The following is a 20,128-nucleotide window of genomic DNA, read 5'->3' as shown; positions in this document are numbered from 1 at the left end:
CACGCACACATGTGCACACAAACATATAGACACATATATAAACACACACACACACATATATATAGAAATACACACACATAATACACATATACATACATACATACACACACACACACATACACATATACATACATACATACACATAGATACATATACACACACACATACACATATAGATACATACACATATACATACATACATACACACACAGACATATACTTACATACCCATATACATACATACATACATACACACATACATACATACGCACGCACACATACATACGCACACACACGTGCACACAAACACATACACACACATAAGCGCACACACACTTACATACACATATATAAACATACACGCACATACACACACACACACACACACACACACACACACATACATACACATATACATACAGTGCTCAGCATAAATGAGTACACCCCAACAGATTTGTCAGAAAACTTTAACGTTTGAGAAACAACATATTCTATGGGACACTAGAAAACAAAACAATCTGTAGATACAGAAAGGGGGATGGAGCGCAGCCAGGGGGAAAACACCAATCTTAAGTGCAGATGATTTAAAACACTTAGCACTTTATTCACATAGATAACACATTAAAATGCACACTTACAGACTGAACCCTCAAACATATGAGGTATGTGTATACAGATTCATATAGTTGTCCACCATGCGAACAATACTCCACATCCACAGTTGTGATAAAACTTCGAATTCCCCTTGTCAAACACAGTGTGAATTGCTCCTTGTGTGGTAACAGTAAATGGGGTTTCTCTTTTTATGCTGGTAATTACTTCCAAAATATCATAGCATAAAAACCCCCACAGTCACATAGCAAAAGTTCACAAATTAGTATATGATAAAGGGGACACTATAGATAGCGTGTAGATCACACAGGAGGAGGTAAAATATACCGCGGCAGCGTGTATCCTATGAAAGCCGGCTTGGATCCACCGCTGCTCACGGCTTACCAGATTCCTCCGTGTACATGATGGGCGTGGCCTTACGCGTTTCGCTGGGCTCCTCCCAGCTTCGTCAGAGGCAATACCCATCTATCAACCTAGAGTGTCTTTTATAGGGAGACACGGACTAATATTCAGCCAATAGGGGCCTACCTACAACAGACACGCCCGCATATATCGATTGCCATAGTAACGGCCATTGACAATAAACAGCCGTAATTTAAAAAAACAAAACAATAAGCAATGTGTTCCTATTCAGAAAAAGACATAGATAATAGTGAACAAAAGAGCTTGTTTAAAAGACTTTCCCTATTCCAAACTGGCACATATACTTAGAATAGCGTAACTTATGTGAATATGTTTAATCTAAAAAACACATAAAAAAGAAGAAAAAGACTCTCATAAACTAAATATTAAAACCTTTGAACAAAAGAGCGTGTTTAAAAAACTTTCCCTATTCCAAACTGGCACATATACTTAGAATAGCGTAACTTGTGTGAATATGTTTAATCTAAAAAACACTTTAATAAAGAAAATAAAACTCTCATTAAATAAATAGTAAACCCTTTGAAAAAAATATTTCCAATACATACATCCACTCACACTTCCCTGTATCGCTACCGTGGGATTATAAAATAGCACCTGTACATACACATATTATATCCTTGCCTAATGCCCCTAAAATAGTAACAGAAAGGAAAACTAGCCATCATAAATAAGAAGAGAAAGGTATCCCTCATTCCTATGTGTCCAAAAAGGCTGCTAGATCAATATCACGATTGAGACCTCCTGGACCCATAGAATTTAATCTATGGATCCAGTTTGTCTATCTTTTCCTCAGTTCCAATAGACGATCCCCTCCTCTCACTTTGCTTTTAATATGTTCAATGGCTACAACTGTGAGCCCTTCGCTATCTCTATTATGATGCTCTAAAAAGTGAGCCGAGACCCTATGATTGTCAAGTCCATTTTCTATGTTCCTGAGATGCTCCCCAAACCTTGTCTTTACTGGGCGTTTTGTACGACCCACATATATTTTGTCACAGGAGCATCTCAGGAGATAGACAACATAGCATGTCTTGCATGTCATCAGATCTTTAATTTTATAGTCATTGTCCCCCTTTGAAATGCCAAAGGATTTGTTTTGTGGGTTTATATGAGCACAACATTTACAACTTCTCCTACCACATTTGAAGAAGCCATTTGTGTGTTTCTTCAACCAGGTATCTGTGTGTGAAGATCTCAACATACTGGGACTAACTCTATTTTTTTTATGTTGACGTTTCTCTTAAACACTACCTGTCCCCTTTCGTTAATGGATTCTTTCAACAGTGGATCTTTCATTAAAATCGGCCAGTGTTTCCTCATAGCCCTTTCAATATCTCTAGCGGCTCTGTTATATCTAGTCACTAGCTGTACTTTTCTCCTACCTGTTTCATACTCCCTATTCTTTGTGTATTTCTGTGAAGGGACAGATTCTCTTTTCTCCGTTTTCCCTCTTAAAAGGGTACCTCTATCCATCTTTTCTACTTTTTCCTGAGTGGCCACTAACATAGTTTCAGGGTAGCCTTTTGCTAGAAATCTATTTTTAATTATTTCCGCCTCTTGTAGGAAGTCCACCTCTCTTGAACAGTTTCGTCTGGCCCTTTGAAACTGTCCAAAAGGGATGTTTTTCTTCCATTTGTCGTGATGTCCACTTTGGGCATGTAGATACCCATTTGTGTCGGTGGGCTTCCTATACAGGCAGGTGTATATGTTTGCACCTTCCTGTACTAGAAATAAATCTAAAAACATAATCCTTTCAGTGTTATGCTCCATTGTGAATCTTAAGTTCATGGTGTTTTGTTTACATAATCCACGAACAGTTCCAGGTCCCTAACTGAACCCTGCCACACCATCAGAATGTCATCTATGTACCGATGCCATCTGATGATGTGGCTGTTATATGGGTTCCCACCATTGTGTATGAACAGGTCCTCCCACCACCCCATGTAGAGGTTCGCAAAATTGGGGGCAAACTTAGTCCCCATTGCGGTGCCTCTTGTTTGTAGGAGGTACCTGTTCTTAAACACAAAATAGTTCCTGGTTAGGATAAAGTTCATCGCTAGATCCAGAAAGGCACTTTGTGTTTCATTTATATATCCACATTTCTCTGAGAAATACTTTACAGCTGTTATACCTAGTGAATGAGGTATGGATGTGTATAGTGCACATACGTCCATTGTAACCCATAAATAATCCTCCTTCCATTCTATTCCCTCAATTAGCTCTAACAGGTGTGGTGTGTCCCTCACATAGGATCTTAAACATGGTACCATAGGTTTCAAAATGATATCTACATATTCTGACAACCTGGTGGTGAGTCCCCCTATCCCAGATACAATGGGTCTCCCTGGGGGATCTGTGAGACCCTTGTGAATTTTTGGGAGATGGTAAAAAATGGGAAGGACAGGGTTTTCCACCACCAGGTAGTCGTATTCTGTTTTTGTGAGGACTCCTAATTTCCTCCCATCCCTGATAAGTGTCCCACACTCCTCTAGGAATATTTTTGTGGGATTTCTATCCAATACACAATATGTGTCTTTATCTGCTAGAAGGCGATAGGCTTCCTTAACGTATTCCTGTCTATTTTGTATTACAATGCCTCCTCCTTTATCGGCATTGCGTATCACTATATTCTGATCTTCACTAAGTCTCTTAAGGGCTTGTTGTTCATGTTTTGATAGGTTTCCCTTCCTATGCCTCCTTTGTTTATTTCTATTACAAATTTCTCTAATCTCCTTATCCATTAGGGATTCAAAAACTGGAATACAATGACCCTTGGAGTGTATAGGATAAAAGGAGGATTTTTTCTTTAAGGAGCTGTGATTTATTGGTATACTTTTAGCTTCATTTTCTTTCTTGTAAAGCCTCCAGGACATCTCCTTCACTGATTATATTTGGAACATCACTTTCTGCCCCTAAACTTTCTAGAACCAGTAGAGATTCGTCCCCATATTCATTACTTTGTGATTCCACACTTTGTCCTGCTTTTAGTTGAAAATGTCTAACAAGAGTCAATTTTCTTATTAGTTTTTTCATATCGATAAATAGCTCAAAATCATTGGGGGTGATGTCAGGTGAAAAAGACAAGCCTTTTTCCAGAAGTCTTTCCTCATCTCCAGTTAGTATTCTCTGTGAGATGTTGAAAATCTTCTGTCCATGTGTTTTTAATATTGCCTGTCTCTTCCTTTTTTGTTCCTTGACTCTACAAACCACCCCTCCTCTACATCCCCTTCTTCGTGCTCTATTCTTCTTTTGGGATTTCGGTTCCCCTCGTGAGGAGGGTCTCTGGGGTGTATGTCTAAAAAACGGTCCTGCACTTGTTCTCTTCTGTATGGAAAATACCCCCCCCATATCCTTTGGCTGGTCTTTTTCATAGTTTCTGTTCTTATTATTAGGGCCACTTTCTCTTCTGTTATAGTTATGGTTACCCACACTATTTCCTACATTCTTATTATTATTGTTCTGGGGATAATTTCCTTCCTTAGTCCTTTCTTTAGGTCTCGCTCCCATTGAGTCAGGGAAATTTCTGTTTGACCCTAACCTCCTTCTCCAATTTCCATTCTGAGTATTGTTTCCCTGTTCGTTCCCCCTAAAGTCATAATCTCTATATGTCTCGGGAGCGCTCCTATCTCTTTTCTGATCCTCCTTCATTATTTGATTCCTATTTTTGTTGTTACTATTTCCCTTCTTCTGTTGTTGTTTAGGCTGTCCGTTAGCATAAAAACGTCTACTATCCAGTGGGGTACCATAGCCCCCACCTTCCTCCATTCCTTCCTGTCTTTTTTCCTCTGGACCCGATTTATCTTTTTCAGTCCCTGAGTCCTGTCCTCCATACAGAGCATGATATAATTTCTTTTTCTTGTTTTTAATAAGCTCAGATTCAAACTGTTTTAAAGAGGACCGATTTCTATTGTCCAGTTCTATATATAGAACATCCTCTTTATGTTCATTTAAAACAGTTTCAATCTGGTTGATCTCCTCGGTTAGTTTCTGAACTTTTTTATCCCTATATTTTTTCAAGATGGAGATAAACTTTCTAGAGCATTCATCCATCGCCTCCTCCCACTCACTGTGATATTCAACCTCATCCAGTTAAAAAATATTTGCTTTATGTAATTTTAACCCTTTTGGAATGACCCCATATTTTTCAAAATTTTCTAATGTAATAAGGTCATACCAACAATTGATCTGTGACTTACTTAATCTCTCTAACCTACAAAACAAAATCTTAGGATCTCTCTCTTCTCCTTCCTTTTCTGTTGTGGTGGAGAGTAATCTGCTCCTAGTTGTAGGGTCGAAGTAGTTACCAAAACTATCAGCAGTCGCCATATTAATGTTTGGTTATTCAAATAGATATACTATTATATGTGTATGTTTTATATACGTGTGATATCTGTGCCATATATCTATACAGCCAAACACATATATATATAAAAAACTGTGAGTCCCTAAAATGGAAGGGACACAAATCTCTTATTGATCAAAAACTGAGAGTCTGATGTAAAAAGAAAAACTCTATTTGGATGCTAGTACCCAAAGACAATGTACATAAAATGCCTTGAAAAATACGTGTGGTAAAATGACACTAAAAAATGTTAAGAATCTGCGGCTGCTATACCTTAAACCAACACCAACAAGGAGGTGAAACCGGAAGGGAACCAAACAGTAACCATCCAGTTACACCCCTTTTCCGCGTATACCATGTAAAAAAAAGAGTATAAAAATACTTCGGTAGCGCCGCCAGTCAATAACAAAAATAATAAACGTTTATAAAATATGCTAATTCTCAAGGGGGAGAAAAAATAATAAAAAGTTAGCAGATATTACTAATGATCGACATACAGTTCAAATAACACAGGTGTTAAAACACTCCCAAAAGTTCCCAAGTGTGAAAAACAAACGACAACAACCCTATCAGTTCGGGAGAGTCACTTTGTATGTTATCAGAGCAGAACCAAAAATGTGAAAATGTTGGATAAAGTCAGGTCAGCATTAAACTTCCCTTTTCAATTATGTTTTTTCCACTCCTTTTTTCCCCTTGCTTGTCTTTTGGTGTCCTCCGTGCAGCTCCCTTCCAAACACTGGTGTGATCTCCGTGAGAGATGAAGTATTGAAAACAAAACAATCTGTAGATACAGAAAGGGGGATGGAGCGCAGCCAGGGGGAAAACACCAATCTAAGTGCAGATGATTTAAAACACTTAGCACTTTATTCACATAGATAACACATTAAAATGCACACTTACAGACTGAACCCTCAAACATATGAGGTATGTGTATACAGATTCATATAGTTGTCCACCATGCGAACAATACTCCACATCCACAGTTGTGATAAAACTTCGAATTCCCCTTGTCAAACACAGTGTGAATTGCTCCTTGTGTGGTAACAGTAAATGGGGTTTCTCTTTTTATGCTGGTAATTACTTCCAAAATATCATAGCATAAAAACCCCCACAGTCACATAGCAAAAGTTCACAAATTAGTATATGATAAAGGGGACACTATAGATAGCGTGTAGATTACACAGGAGGAGGTAAAATATACCGCGGCAGCGTGTATCCTATGAAAGCCGGCTTGGATCCGCCGCTGCTCACGGTTTACCAGATTCCTCCGTGTACACGATGGGCGTGGCCTTACACGTTTCGCTGGGCTCCTCCCAGCTTAGTCAGAGGCAATACCCATCTATCAACCTAGAGTGTCTTTTATAGGGAGACCCGGACTAATATTCAGCCAATAGGGGCCTACCTACAACAGACACGCCCGCATATATCGATTGCCATAGTAACGGCCATTGACAATAATATGGGACACTATACTACAAAATACTCCCACAAATGCGGGCCATTGATTGCAACCAAGATTTGTTAATTTGCACCCACAACAAAGTATTTTTCCTACCAAATTCATTCAAGACCATGTTGCAAAAATGAATACACCCCAATGAAAGTCATAGGAGCAAAGCTAAATGTCTTACAACAAATTCCTAATAAACAAGAATTAAACTACAGGTGAATCTAATTATAACCTAAACAGGTGTCCAGCAGACAGTTGATTATAAAAGGGGGTTACTTACCAAAGAAAACCCCTTCCAATGTCATGCTGTCAGCAATGGCGCCAAATGGAAGAGAAATGTCACAAGGCCTGAAAAAAAAACACAAGAAAGGTGAAGGCTACAAGAAGAACAGCAAAGCTTTACTTATCAGTCCGAATACTGTAGCAAAAGTGATACAAAAATGTTAACAAAGATTGAACTGCAACCATCTCACAGAGACGTCCAGGCCGCCCACGGAAGTTAACACCTCAACAGGAGCATCTTCTGATGAGAAGGGTTAAAGAAAATCACCAAGCAAGTTCACTGCAGTTAGCTTAAGAAGTAGAAAGACAAACTGGGGTGATTGTTTCCCATCACACAATACGGCGTACCCTACAGAGGAATGGCATGCATGGGTGTCGTTCACGTACGAAGCCTCTCCTAAAGCCCATGCACAAAAAAGCCTAGAATTTGCCAGGACACATGCTGAAAAAGAAGAATACTGGGACTCTGTACTCTGGAGTGATGAGACCAAGATAAATGTTTTTGGAACTGATGGCTTCAAAACTGTATGACGTCGCAAAGGTGAGGAGTACAATGAAAAATGCATGGTGCCTACAGTGAAACATGGTGGTGGCAGGGTCCTTCTGTGGGGCTGCATGAGTGCTACTGGTGTTGGGGAGCTGCTTTTTAATAATGGTAACATGAATTCACAGATGTACTTCTCTATATTGAAAGAGAAGATGCTTCCATCACTCCCTGCCCTTGGTTGTCATGCAGTTTTCCAACATGACAATGATCCAAAACATACATCTAAGACCACTGTTGCATTTCTAATGGTTAATGTCTGCATGACATAATGTACCAAAGTGGTGGCTCTGCACAACATAGTAAATCAGTGGTAGCTCTGCATAATGAATCAAACAGTGGTGACAATATATAAAGCACACAAACCTGGTGGCAGGATGACCTCTATTTCACCATTATACATAGACTGATGTTAGCATGTATAACAGGTATATTTATCAGGTTTTGAAGCATACAAATTCTCAAGCAAAGAACCTCTCCACCTGCAATTGCCACCTGCAAATTTTAAGACTGCAGAAGAGCTCTGTGGATAAATCCCGCCCCCTGCTCTTGGGCAACCAATTGCGTGAGAGCAGAACCTGTCAATCACCCCGAACAAGTTAGTTTGAGTCGATTTATTTCTGCCACCTAGTATAAAAAAAACAGAGGATGCTTCTTAAATTTGTGGTTGCAGACTCACACTTGCAAGCCTGGACTGCAAGTTCTCAGAAGCTGCAAATGCACCTTGTTAAATTCTTCTATAAGAATACATTTGTCAAGCCCTACAATAGATCACATTAACTTGCAGCGGAGTACTAACAAGTTTTGGCTAAGGGACAAGAACAACTCACACTTATTTTATACAAGTATCACTGTATAGTGATGATAATGAAAATGTATACACTAATAAACAGAACAATCTGCACTATATGATAATACAAGGCATATATACACTAATAAACATGCCGCAAAGTATAATTAATGCAGAGTACCTATACACTGATAACATATATGCTGCAGTGTATAATGACGTTGGGGGTTTTTCACTAAAAAACAGAACAGGATGTCCCTGTATAATGAGGATGGGTGCCTATACACCGATGGTGAGCACTCTGTACTGCATAATGATACCGGTGGGCAAAACATATTCAGAAGTTTACGTTTGAACTGTTACTAAGACCATGTATAATCTCTTTTATTGAGATTGGTTCATATGATTTAGTTATTATTATTTTATTATTTATTGAGGCATAAAACAGTTACAGTAAAAAAAATTCAAAATCTACGCAAAGATACAGATGTATCAACACAAATATAAAATACACCCATCTGTTTTAATGCCATAGTTATAAGGCAAACATTGTTCAAATATTTAAGTATAAAATAAATCTCAGGATTTTTTTTTGTAATGGAATAAAATAGAATATAGATATCCCCTTGAAAAAGATTAAACTATATAAAAAAGTACTTATCCCCACTAATCAATGGGGGTCACTGTTGGACCTCCTAACTATGGCTGTGACCTAAGGGGAATTCCAGGGGAAAGGGAACAATAAGGGACACTTTTGAACCCAAGGGAATACTATTAAATGGTTACTAAATGTTTACACCAACGGGGAGCAAGAAGCAGAACAAATACAGACAACGTATGTAAGACAAGCTCCAAAGGAGGAGTAAACACAGTTACAACTTAGCATGACATAACACTTATCTTTTAGTAGCTGTGAAGAGCCTTCCAAGTAAAAATGTGTTGAAAATAAGGGCTCCTATATTGGAATTTATATAAATATTCATTAAGTCACCCCCTTTGTAATGTATCCAGTCTCCATATAAAAAGAAAACTGATAATGTCTGATAAAAGGGATATGTAAAAAGGACTGAGCACACACTGCTTAAACAAAGATACGCCCTACTAAGTAATGAAGATAAAATCACTCAAAATTCAGTTTTAAACAACTTTCCAATTTATTCCCATTAACAAAATGTGCACAGTCTTTATATTTACACTTTTTAAGTCACCAGCTCCTACTGAGCATGAGCAAGAATTCACAGAATATACGTGTATGCATTTGTGATTGGCTGATGTCTGTCACATGATACAGGAGGGTGGAAATAGACATAACTTTGAAATTTATCAGAAACAAATCTACTACTCATTTGAAATTCAGACTAAGTGTTATTGCATTGTCTTTTTATCATGCATTTGTTGAGTATGCAAATCTACTGTATTTACTGGTCCTTTAAGACACAGTTTGTATTATAATGGAACCATTAAGTTGAATATAATCTAAATATCAACACATTTTGTCTAAACTTAGAGAGTAAAAAAGGGAAACCCCTACAAGACTCTTCATTGCAAGGATAAGACTGGTGGAAAACTTATAGATTACAGATGAGCAAAAACAAGCACTTATACATGTGCATAAACATGTAGAAACACATATCCATTGCAGCACAGATATATGCCTTACTCCTTGAAGGGACAGTATACACTCATTTTCATATAACTCCATGTAATAGACATTACTATAAAGAATAAGATGCACAGATACTGATATAAAAATCCAGTATAAAACTGTTTAAAAACTTACTTAGAAGCTGTCAGTTTGGCTCTGTTAAAAAAGGTAGCTGGAAAGCCCACTGCAAGTGGCAAATAAGACCCTCCCCCCCTCCCCCTTCTTTTGCATATGAAAAGACCCTTTACACAAACAGGAGCAAGCTGGAGAAGGTAGCTGACGGTATTCACATAAAACTTTGGGGCTTGGTTAGGAGTCTGAAAATCAGAGCAATGTTATTTAAAAATAAACAAAACTGTACATTTATTTTAAAAAACAACTTTATGGGCTATATAAATAGATCATCTACAAAACATTTATGCAAAGAAAAAAATGAGTGTATAATGTCCCTTTAATGGCTAAGAGGCTTTAATAGTATTCTATTAGGAAGTACCAGTAGGCTACTACAAATCACATCATATCATCTGAAACATTACATCTATGTAGAAAAACAGAACACAAAATAAAACATATTCGAATTCTAGGGGTAAATATATTTCAACTTGACCAAATTCTGCTTCCATCGAGCAGCAGTTGATATGTATTCCCTCACCATCTGTAGATTCGCTATGATCTTTAATCTGTGGGGTACAATCATGTCGCCATTGTCACCCTTATGGATTGCATATAATTGTTCCGGCAAATAAGGGCTTTAATCTTTAAGAAGCAGTGACCAGTACAAGTCCCCATGTTTAGCACTGTTGCCGCAACCTATGTTCGTTTTTAGCCTTGAATGGGACCTGATATTTGCAAACTATGTTCGTTTTTAGCCTTGAATGGGACCTGATATTTATGAAATCCCATGCATGCTGCTCTTGGTTATTATCCTGCTTCGCAATCGGGCCACCATCATAGGGATCTTCTTCCATTGCAGACATAGGACTCACAGCACTTGGCTTTAAATAACTGTGTTGCGGCAGGTGCTGGGGTTCTACAGCTCCAGTATCCCCATATGTTGGTCTGCCATGATAACCTCTACTGGAGCAGTAGTGTCAGATATCTCCTCCATTTCACTGCATTGCGTTATGTATATCTCTTTAAAACCTTCACTAGCCTCTCTTTCAGCGCATATAAGGCACCACCATTCACTTATATCTTGCTTGGTAATACTGTACTAACTGAGATTAACCCTGTTGCTCAGTCAGGTGTTCCTAGGACTCAAACCTTCTGAACCTGCAATTACACTGCTTGCTAACTACCTCAGCTGTTCCTTCGTTCTTTGAATCTTCCAATCCACCTACCTTCCTGCTTCATAGCCGCCATATCTAGAATCAAATCTGTTTGCCAAAGCGCTACATTGTCAACGCAGTTGTCAGTGTTACTGCCGAATCATCCGGGCAAGTTGCATAGGATTATCCTGTCAGCTGATCTGACTCTCTACACTACGGGACCGCTGCTCAGCTGTTCCTCCTGCATCCACTCTCTCAAGCAGACCTCCTCTAGACACAGCACGGATCCAGCCATCATTAACCAGCTGATTACAAACACATCTCTAAATGGACCAGTCCACATCTAAAGGATCTTTGCTACAGATCCTAGGAGGATACCTTTGAACCATCACAAGTAGTGAGAGAAGGGTCAAAGACCTTTGTTAGCGTTGTCATGAAATTAGCGTAGTAATCATCTAGCACTTTGCTCAGTTCAGTGAGAAGTGTAATAGAGACCTCTATCATTAGGGTTAAGTAGTGGAGTATTGGTAGCTTACACTACACAGTAGCCCAGTCTCCTGGGGGGTGGGGGGGGGGTGGAAGGAGACAGCATTATATGCTGTTGTATCTGAATCATGGCGGGGTTAGGTGAAGGTCTGGCACTCTTCTAGGCCGCCACCCGGTACTTCACTGTTCCGGTACTTCTGGGCAGAATTTGTCATCGCAATCCAGATCAAATGACTAAGCAAAGGCTGTATATCAACTTTGATCATAAATGGTGCCACAGTCGAGAGATATGCAGCAGACTCTTCAGCCTCTAAAATAAACGACCACCATGACCGCCGCCCGGAAGCGTCCCCCCATACGATTAGTTTTTATTATTTTCAATATATTATTGTCTATTCTGTTTTGCGTGTGTGTGTGTGTATATGTATGTATGTATGTATATATATATATATATATATATATATATATATATATATATATTCAAATTATTTTTTTCTTGGGAGAGCACCCCCTATTAATATATACCCAGGGCACTTAGTTTCCTGATATTATTCTCTCATAATGATGCAGAATATTAATACAATGAAAATAAACACACTGCGCTATATAATTATACAAAGTATCTATATACTGAAATATGGCCATATACTGTATACCCTTTACTGTATAGGTATGCATGTAGAGTAGACAACAGAAAGGGAACTGCACAATTATGACTGTGTGTATGTATGTGTGTGTGTGTATGTACTGTGTGTGTGTGTGTGTGTGTGTATATATATATATATATATATATATATATATAAGATATATAAGAAGCAGGAAATCCCCAAAGGAGGACAAAACAGAGGCCGAAGCCACATCCAAGGTCAGTTCAAAACCAGTTTATTGGCAGAGTGCAGGTACAAGGTGAAGCCAGGACATTAACACCTGACGGGTTTCGCGCATGCGCACATGCGCTTCATCAGAGGCAGAGACTGTGTGTATGTGTGTGTGTGTGTATATATATATATATATATATATATATATATATATATAATCGAGAACGTTGCGGTGGGGACGCAGTTGCAATTTGAGCTTTATTAAAAAGTTATTATACAGGCATAATAGCCTCAATTTATGTCAAAGACAAAGTGGTGCAGACCCTTAGAAAAATATGATATGGAGTAGCAGAGAGAGAGCCTCAGGAATATAATCCTGATTGATAAAGACAGGGAATTCAGCACTCTTTTAAAGGAAAAAATAAGCTCACAAATACAGGATTAGTCAAGTTTGCAACTTTAATCGTGAGACAGCAGTCTCTCACACTGTGAGAGCACACACATGCTAGAAATATAGTAATTAGGATACAGCAATAGCTGAAGATGTCTGTATAGCAAAAAATTGAAAACTTATGTCAATAAAATGAATATAATAAACCTGACCGGTCAGGGGTACATGCAGATGCCGCCGTATAAGCAGTCTATACAATATATACGTTAATCACAAGGAACAGTATTCTGGGTCTAGGCCTACTACACCCTGCTGCTCACAGAACCCCTTCAACAAAATACAAAGAGGTATATCCTGGGCAGGTTAATATACGGGATCTAAGAGGCCAGAGCAGATTACTTGTGTAAAACGTTAGACTGAGTGTCATTCACAAAAGACTCAAGACATGATCATATGTACAAAGTAACAATAATATCAAAGAGGACCACTCCAGTCAAACTACACCCAGCTGCACACAGCACCCCTGTTAGGGGGTGTAACGCTGGGCAGGTATACAAAGGGGATCTAAGTAGACCGATTAGCAGACCCTCAAGATATGTACATATCAGGACACATATTCAAGTTAGTGCAAAGTAAGACAATACTTGATTAGGTAGAGAATGCAGCTGTGTTGCATGTCTGTATGCAAACTGCAAAATGAGATACTGCTTTTCATGCAAGGTATAAGCGGCATATAAGTAATGATGGTTAGTAGCCAGAAGCAAGTTAAATAGCGTATGTTTCTTGCAAGCAAATACTCAAGCAGAGGTAATATCGTCACTTATCCAAGTTAGATTGTGGTTAGACCAGATATGCAAATCTGTACTTTAAACCATGGTCGTATGACAGCTCCCAAACAATCAATGACCCTCGGCGGGGAACAGCATCCATAGAAGTACTACCCAGTATGATAGCTGGCAGTACTATTTTACCGTTAAAGAAGCAATATTCATACGACCTGTATATGCACTATTAGTTAGGAGTGTCCTTCCTTATCCTTGCTCGTGCTCGCCCTGACAAAGCCCGGTCTGAAGTAAAGACGAGCGGGTGAAACGCGCGTCGGCATTGGCTAAGCCGACCGGTCATGTGACACATGCGTTTACCGCTGCTGCTTCGATTCACGAATGGAGGCTCTGTTCCTGCAAATTCAATCTGCTTGAGCAAGTATACCTGTTGCTGTAACGAGCAAGGATAAGGAAGGACACTCCTAACGAATAGTGCATATACAGGTCGTATGAATATTGCTTCTTTAACGGCAAAATAGTACTGCCAGCTATCATACTGGGTAGTATTTCTATGGATGCTGTTCCCCGCCGAGGGTCCTTGATTGTTTGGGAGCTGTCGTACGACCATGGTTTAAAGTACAGATTTGCATATCTGGTCTAACCACAATCTAACTTGGATAAGTGACGATATTACCTCTGCTTGAGTATTTGCTTGCAAAAAACATACGCTATTTAACTTGCTTCTGGCTACTAACCATCATTACTTATATGCCGCTTATAACTTGCATGAAAAGCAGTATCTCGTTTTCCAGTTTGCATACAGACATTCAACACAGCTGCATTCTCTACCTAATCAAGTATTGTCTTACTTTGCACTAACTTGAATATGTGTCCTGATATGTACATATCTTGAGGGTCCGCTAATCAGTCTACTTAGATCCCCTTTGTATACCTGCCCAGCGTTACACCCCTTAACAGGGGTGCTGTGTGCAGCTGGGTGTAGTTTGACTGGAGTGGTCCTCTTTGATATTATTGTTACTTTGTACATATGATCATGTCTTGAGTCTTTTGTGAATGACACTCAGTCTAACGTTTTACACAAGTTCTCTGCTCTGGCCTCTTAGATCCCGTATATTAACCTGCCCAGGATATACCTCTTTGTATTTTGTTGAAGGGGTTCTGTGAGCAGCAGGGTGTAGTAGGCCTAGACCCAGAATACTGTTCCTTGTGATTAACGTATATATTGTATAGACTGCTTATACGGTGGCATCTGCATGTACCCCTTACCGGTCAGGTTCATTATATTCATTTTATTGACATAAGGTTTCAATTTTTTTTCTATACAGACATCTTCAGCTATTGCTGTATCCCAATTACTATATTTCTAGCATGTGTGTGCTCTCACAGTGTGAGAGACTGCTGTCTCACGATTAAAGTTGCAAACTTGACTAATTCTGTATTTGTGAGCTTATTTTTTCCTTTTTCCTAGGCTTTTCTTTCTGCACTTTTTTGTGTCATACCAATACAAACAAAATAAATAAACATAACTAAACATTTGTGATTGCAACAATTTTCTGGGCGAAGTAGTGCATTTTCTGATAGAAATGCCGGGGTGCCAATATTTTTGCCCATGACTTACCATAAACCTAAGCACAGTGTAACAAGTTATGGTGCCAATCTTCTTGGCTTTATTTTTACTTTTTACATAGCAGAATATGTTAAAATTGTATGTTGGGATTGTACAACACTAGAATTTCTTTCTTTACTTTTTTTTTTTTAAAAAGTCTCAAAAAAGAGAAATATTTTTAAATGTTGTCCTGTTAGCTACCTGTATAAACCATTGTGTGGGGATTATACAGTTTAGACATTTGTGTACATTGCAGACATAGTTGATCTTGTGAAATATAGCGCATTGAGCAAACAGGCAAACCAGACCTGTGGGAAGGAAACTTACTGCTTGACTGCAGAAGTATTTGTTCAGTGATAAACAATTGTAGGTTTATTGTCTTTTCTTAAAGGGACACTGAAGTAAAAATTCAGATAAAGGATGCAATTAAAAAAAAATGTGCACTATCTTTTTATATGTTGCTTAAAAAGTGATTAAAGAACAGATAACAAAGTGGTACAAATTTGTGTTTTAAACACTAATAAAGGTTATGTATATGCAAAGAAATCCACGCTTCTACTTATGTGTCAATCCTCAATGGTTATTTCAAAATCTTCTTGTCTCAAGAAAAATAAATATATAACATAGTGAAGTACAGTTAAAACTTCAATTTATGTATCCCTTAAACACTGCTGCCAAGGGACTACTTATGTGTTGCAGAGCCTAAATTGGCTCTGGAGATGACGCACACCCAATTTAGACTGTTGGGCAATTAGTATAAATCCGGTCTCACTCCGGGATTAGCATATAAAACTGCATTTATTAAAAACAATATAAGATAGTTCTAAAAAGCCACAATATTGCTCTTAATTTGTGGTCACTATGGTATAGTTTCACTATATGTATTTAGTGGCGATAAACGGTATAAAAGTCGGATGGAAGCGGATTAGAACCAATCAGCCAATCGGATTGAACTTGAATAATCAAGCCTTCCATGTTAAAAATATAGTAAGAACCATCACTTTAAGGGCTTAGGAGGATGACCTTATTCAGGCAACAGAAATTATAATTAGTACTTAGCACTCAGGGCTAGAAAAGTCTGCCTGCAAGCAGTCATATATATATATATAACCTGATATGGTCCAAGTATGGCTAAAAGGGGATCAGCTGCTATAGGTTTCTTAGTAGCCCTCCAAGGTTTATATTATATTGCCCATGTTAATAGGAAACCAGGAGCAACATTACTAGTGAGAGGGTATTACGATTATACAGCTCCTAGTGAGCTGAAGCAGGTCAAAATGATGTTAATCTTTTTTAGATAGATAGCCTTTTTTGACAAAAGGTAAACCCCACTCTATAATGAAGAGCTTACAATTATTTGCTTAAACCTATTATACTCCATTGTCTAGGACAACAGAGCAATAGCCTTTATATAACAAAAGTAGTTGTAATAAAGGGAGAAAACAAGGGAGATTACGCAGACATCAATTCTTTCTGAATATCTCTGTTACTAACTACAGTGTAATAGGGGTAAGTATAAAGTGTGCCATATAAACCCATTAGTCAATATCGGATCAAATAGATAGAACAAAAGACAGTAAAGTATATCTAATTAACTCGACTCTCCAGCAAACAGTTGAAAAAAAATATTATGGATACGTACCTAGTACTGGAGTTCCCACTCAAGGACATTACTGCTAACAATCTTTGTTGGGAGTCCACTACCAATGATAATTATATAATAAAACATACCCCATATTAACAGCACTTATAGGGAAAGAGTAAATCAAACAAAGGAAGTTTAAAAACATAGTTATGCAAGATTTCACTCTGTTACCCCACTCCAACTCTTAACTTCTCAGGTAAGTAGTGACTAGATCCCATAACTAGGTAAAAAAAAAAAAGGTTCTGGGGATATAGCAGAGGAAACATCTTGAGCATCAGTCCCGTCCAGAACAAAGAGCCCAGAGTGCAGATTGGCAATGTAAAAAGTCTGGTAGGTTTCACCATGCCATAAGTTGGATAATCTTGGAGACAAATCAAGGCCTTTTCATAGCTTAAACGTCCAGAATCTGCAACATATTCTTCACCATTATAGGCACTTGCTTTCCTCTGAGGTAGCTTGACGGGACTCTGACTCTCACAGAGGTTCCATCTGGAGTCAATTCTAAGGGTCCATTTTCCTATATGTACAGAAAGCCAGCTTCAGCAAATTCAACAGGTCTAGATCTATCTTGATTGCAGCCTTCCTGCTGCTCTGCAACTTGCACCAGTATCTCAATTTAGAAGTGCTATTTCTTACCCTCTTATTTTTTAAGGGACAACTGGGATATATGGAGCAACTATGAAGCTGTTCTGTGACAGTTATAGTCTGTAAAGTATTTCTGAAGATCATAATACATTTTTGTTTGTGCAGTATCTCACAAAAGTGAGTACACCAGTCACATTATTTTGTAAATATTTTATTATATCTTTTCATGTGAAAAACACTGAAGAAATGACACGTTGCTACAATGTAAAATAGTGTGTGTACAGCCTGTATAACAGTGTACATTTGCTGTCCCCTCAAAATAACTCGACACACAGCCATTAATGGCAACAAAAGTGAGTACACCCCTAAGTGGAAATGTCCAAATTGGGCCCAATTAGCCATTTTCCTTCACTGGTGTCATGTGATTCTTTAGTGTTACAAGGTCTCAGGTGTGAATGGGGAGCAGGTGTGTTAAATTTGGTGTTATCGCTCTCACACACTCTCATACGGGTCACTGGAAGTTCAACATGGCACCTCATGGCAAGGAACTCTCTGAGGATCTGAAAAAAAGAATTGTTGCTCTACATAAAGATGGCCTAGGCTATGAGAAGATTGCCAAGACCCTGAAACTGAACTGCAGCACGGTGGGCAAGACTATACAGCGGTTTCACAGGACAGGCCTCACCATGGTCGACCAAAGAAGTTGAGTGCACTTGCTCAGCGTCATATCCAGAGGATGTCTTTGGGCAGAGGTTGAAGGGGTGGGGTGTCAGCCTGTCAGTGCTCAGACCATACGCCGCACACTGCATCAAATTAGTCTGCATGGCTGTCGTCCCAGAAGGAAGCCTCTTCTAAAGATGATGCACAAGAAAGCCTGCAAACAGTTTGCTGAAGACAAGCATACTAAGGACATGGATTACTGAACCATGTCCTGTAGTCCAATGAGACCAAGATAAACTTATTTGGTTCAGATAGTGTCAAGCGTGTGTGGCGGCAACCAGGTGAGGAGTACAAAGACAAGTGTGTACTGGGGAGCTACAGTTCATTGAGGGAACCTCACCCATCCTAAAAGTTTTTGGCCTCAAGGCCAAGTTGTGTAAACACAGCCAGTAGAAGAAATGACACTCCCAGTAGGTTATAAAAGAGATAAGGTAATAAAATGTTAATTTTCCATTGTTTTCTCCAAGTATTGGTGATTGGTTTATGGACAGATATAAGATAAAGAAGCATGTATATGTACACAATGTGCTAAAGTAATGAGATCTGGTTATACCTACAAGCTGAACCCGTTTTATTAGGTTGTGGCTTCAAAACACAAAGTCAGCATATACACAAATAAGTCATAAAAAAGCAAATCTCATACATTTTATACTCTGCAACTGGTTAAAAAAAGTAATTGGAAACACATTAAAGGATTACTTTCTGTTATAATTTTTAAGCTAAACAACTAACATATTAAAGTTAATAAACATTAATTAAAACCTACTGACCTATATTTTCTCCAAAACGAAGTTTCATAACGTTCTAAAAGTTATATATTTTATTCGCTGATGATGTCACGTTATCTTGCCCACTATTTTCAGCACTGCATGTTCAAAATACTTAAACCAATAACTTTGTGTTTAAAGCGCCATTTTGAAACCTAGGTATTGTAAACTGATTGGTACAGAGCAAAGGATACCCACAGAGTGGGTTTGGAAAACAATTAAATTTGCAGACAAGATTTCTGATATACGTTAGAGATATGTTAATGAAATGCTATTGATAAAAAGCGTATTTGGGGTAGTTAGTTAGTAACAGGCATAGAAAATATTTACTTACAGTGGCCCTTTAAGGGAAAAACAATTTTATAGTATACTGTCCCTTTAATTCCCAATCAAATGTTAAAAACAATTTTTTTTAAATTAAAATATCCCACCCCAAATATACAAAAATAGGGGAAATTAGTAAGGGGGCAACTACTTTTTCTTTTTTTTTTTTTTTTTTTTTATGGAACGCTTCACGAATTTGCGTGTCATCCTTGCGCAGGGGCCATGCTAATCTTCTCTGTATCGTTCCAATTTTAGTATATGTGCTGCCGAAGCGAGCACGGCAACTATTTTTTCATGGCACTGTACTCACTGTGGAGGGTTCCCCCTTTTTTCTCACTCTAACTGATTTTAGAGTGGTATTTACATATTTATTTATATTATATTTAGCACATCTGCTGTAGTTTGGCTACATAAAATTAAATTTCTAGCCTGTCATAGTGAAAATGACATAAATGGGTGTGATCATTTCTCATGACTCTGATGAGCATTTAATCCCTCACATTCCGAGAGCACGGGTCACCACTAAACAAAACAAATCCTTATTTTCCTTTACATGATATTTTCAGACTTCCTTATATGCTAATTGCAGTTTAAAGGAACAGTTTACTTAAAACATTACTCCCCTTTAATTTGTTTCCAATGATC

At 38.3% G+C, this 20,128-nt stretch overlaps 1 protein-coding gene and 1 non-coding gene across 3 annotated transcripts in view; one reads left to right on the top strand and one right to left on the bottom strand.

Annotated features, from left to right (window-relative positions):
• The window catches only part of BCLAF3 (BCLAF1 and THRAP3 family member 3), a 333,169-nt gene that overhangs the window by 179,782 nt on the left and 133,259 nt on the right, over positions 1–20,128 (top strand). The window lies entirely within an intron of this gene.
• Positions 19,656–19,762, bottom strand: LOC128655165 (U6 spliceosomal RNA). The gene has a single exon (XR_008401710.1). It is a non-coding gene; the product is annotated as a U6 spliceosomal RNA (small nuclear RNA).

This window comes from Bombina bombina, chromosome 3 (genome assembly GCF_027579735.1).
Source record: "Bombina bombina isolate aBomBom1 chromosome 3, aBomBom1.pri, whole genome shotgun sequence".
Lineage (NCBI taxonomy): Eukaryota > Metazoa > Chordata > Amphibia > Anura > Bombinatoridae > Bombina > Bombina bombina.
Note: the sequence above shows the minus strand (reverse complement) of the source record. Positions and strands in the feature narration are given on the sequence as shown.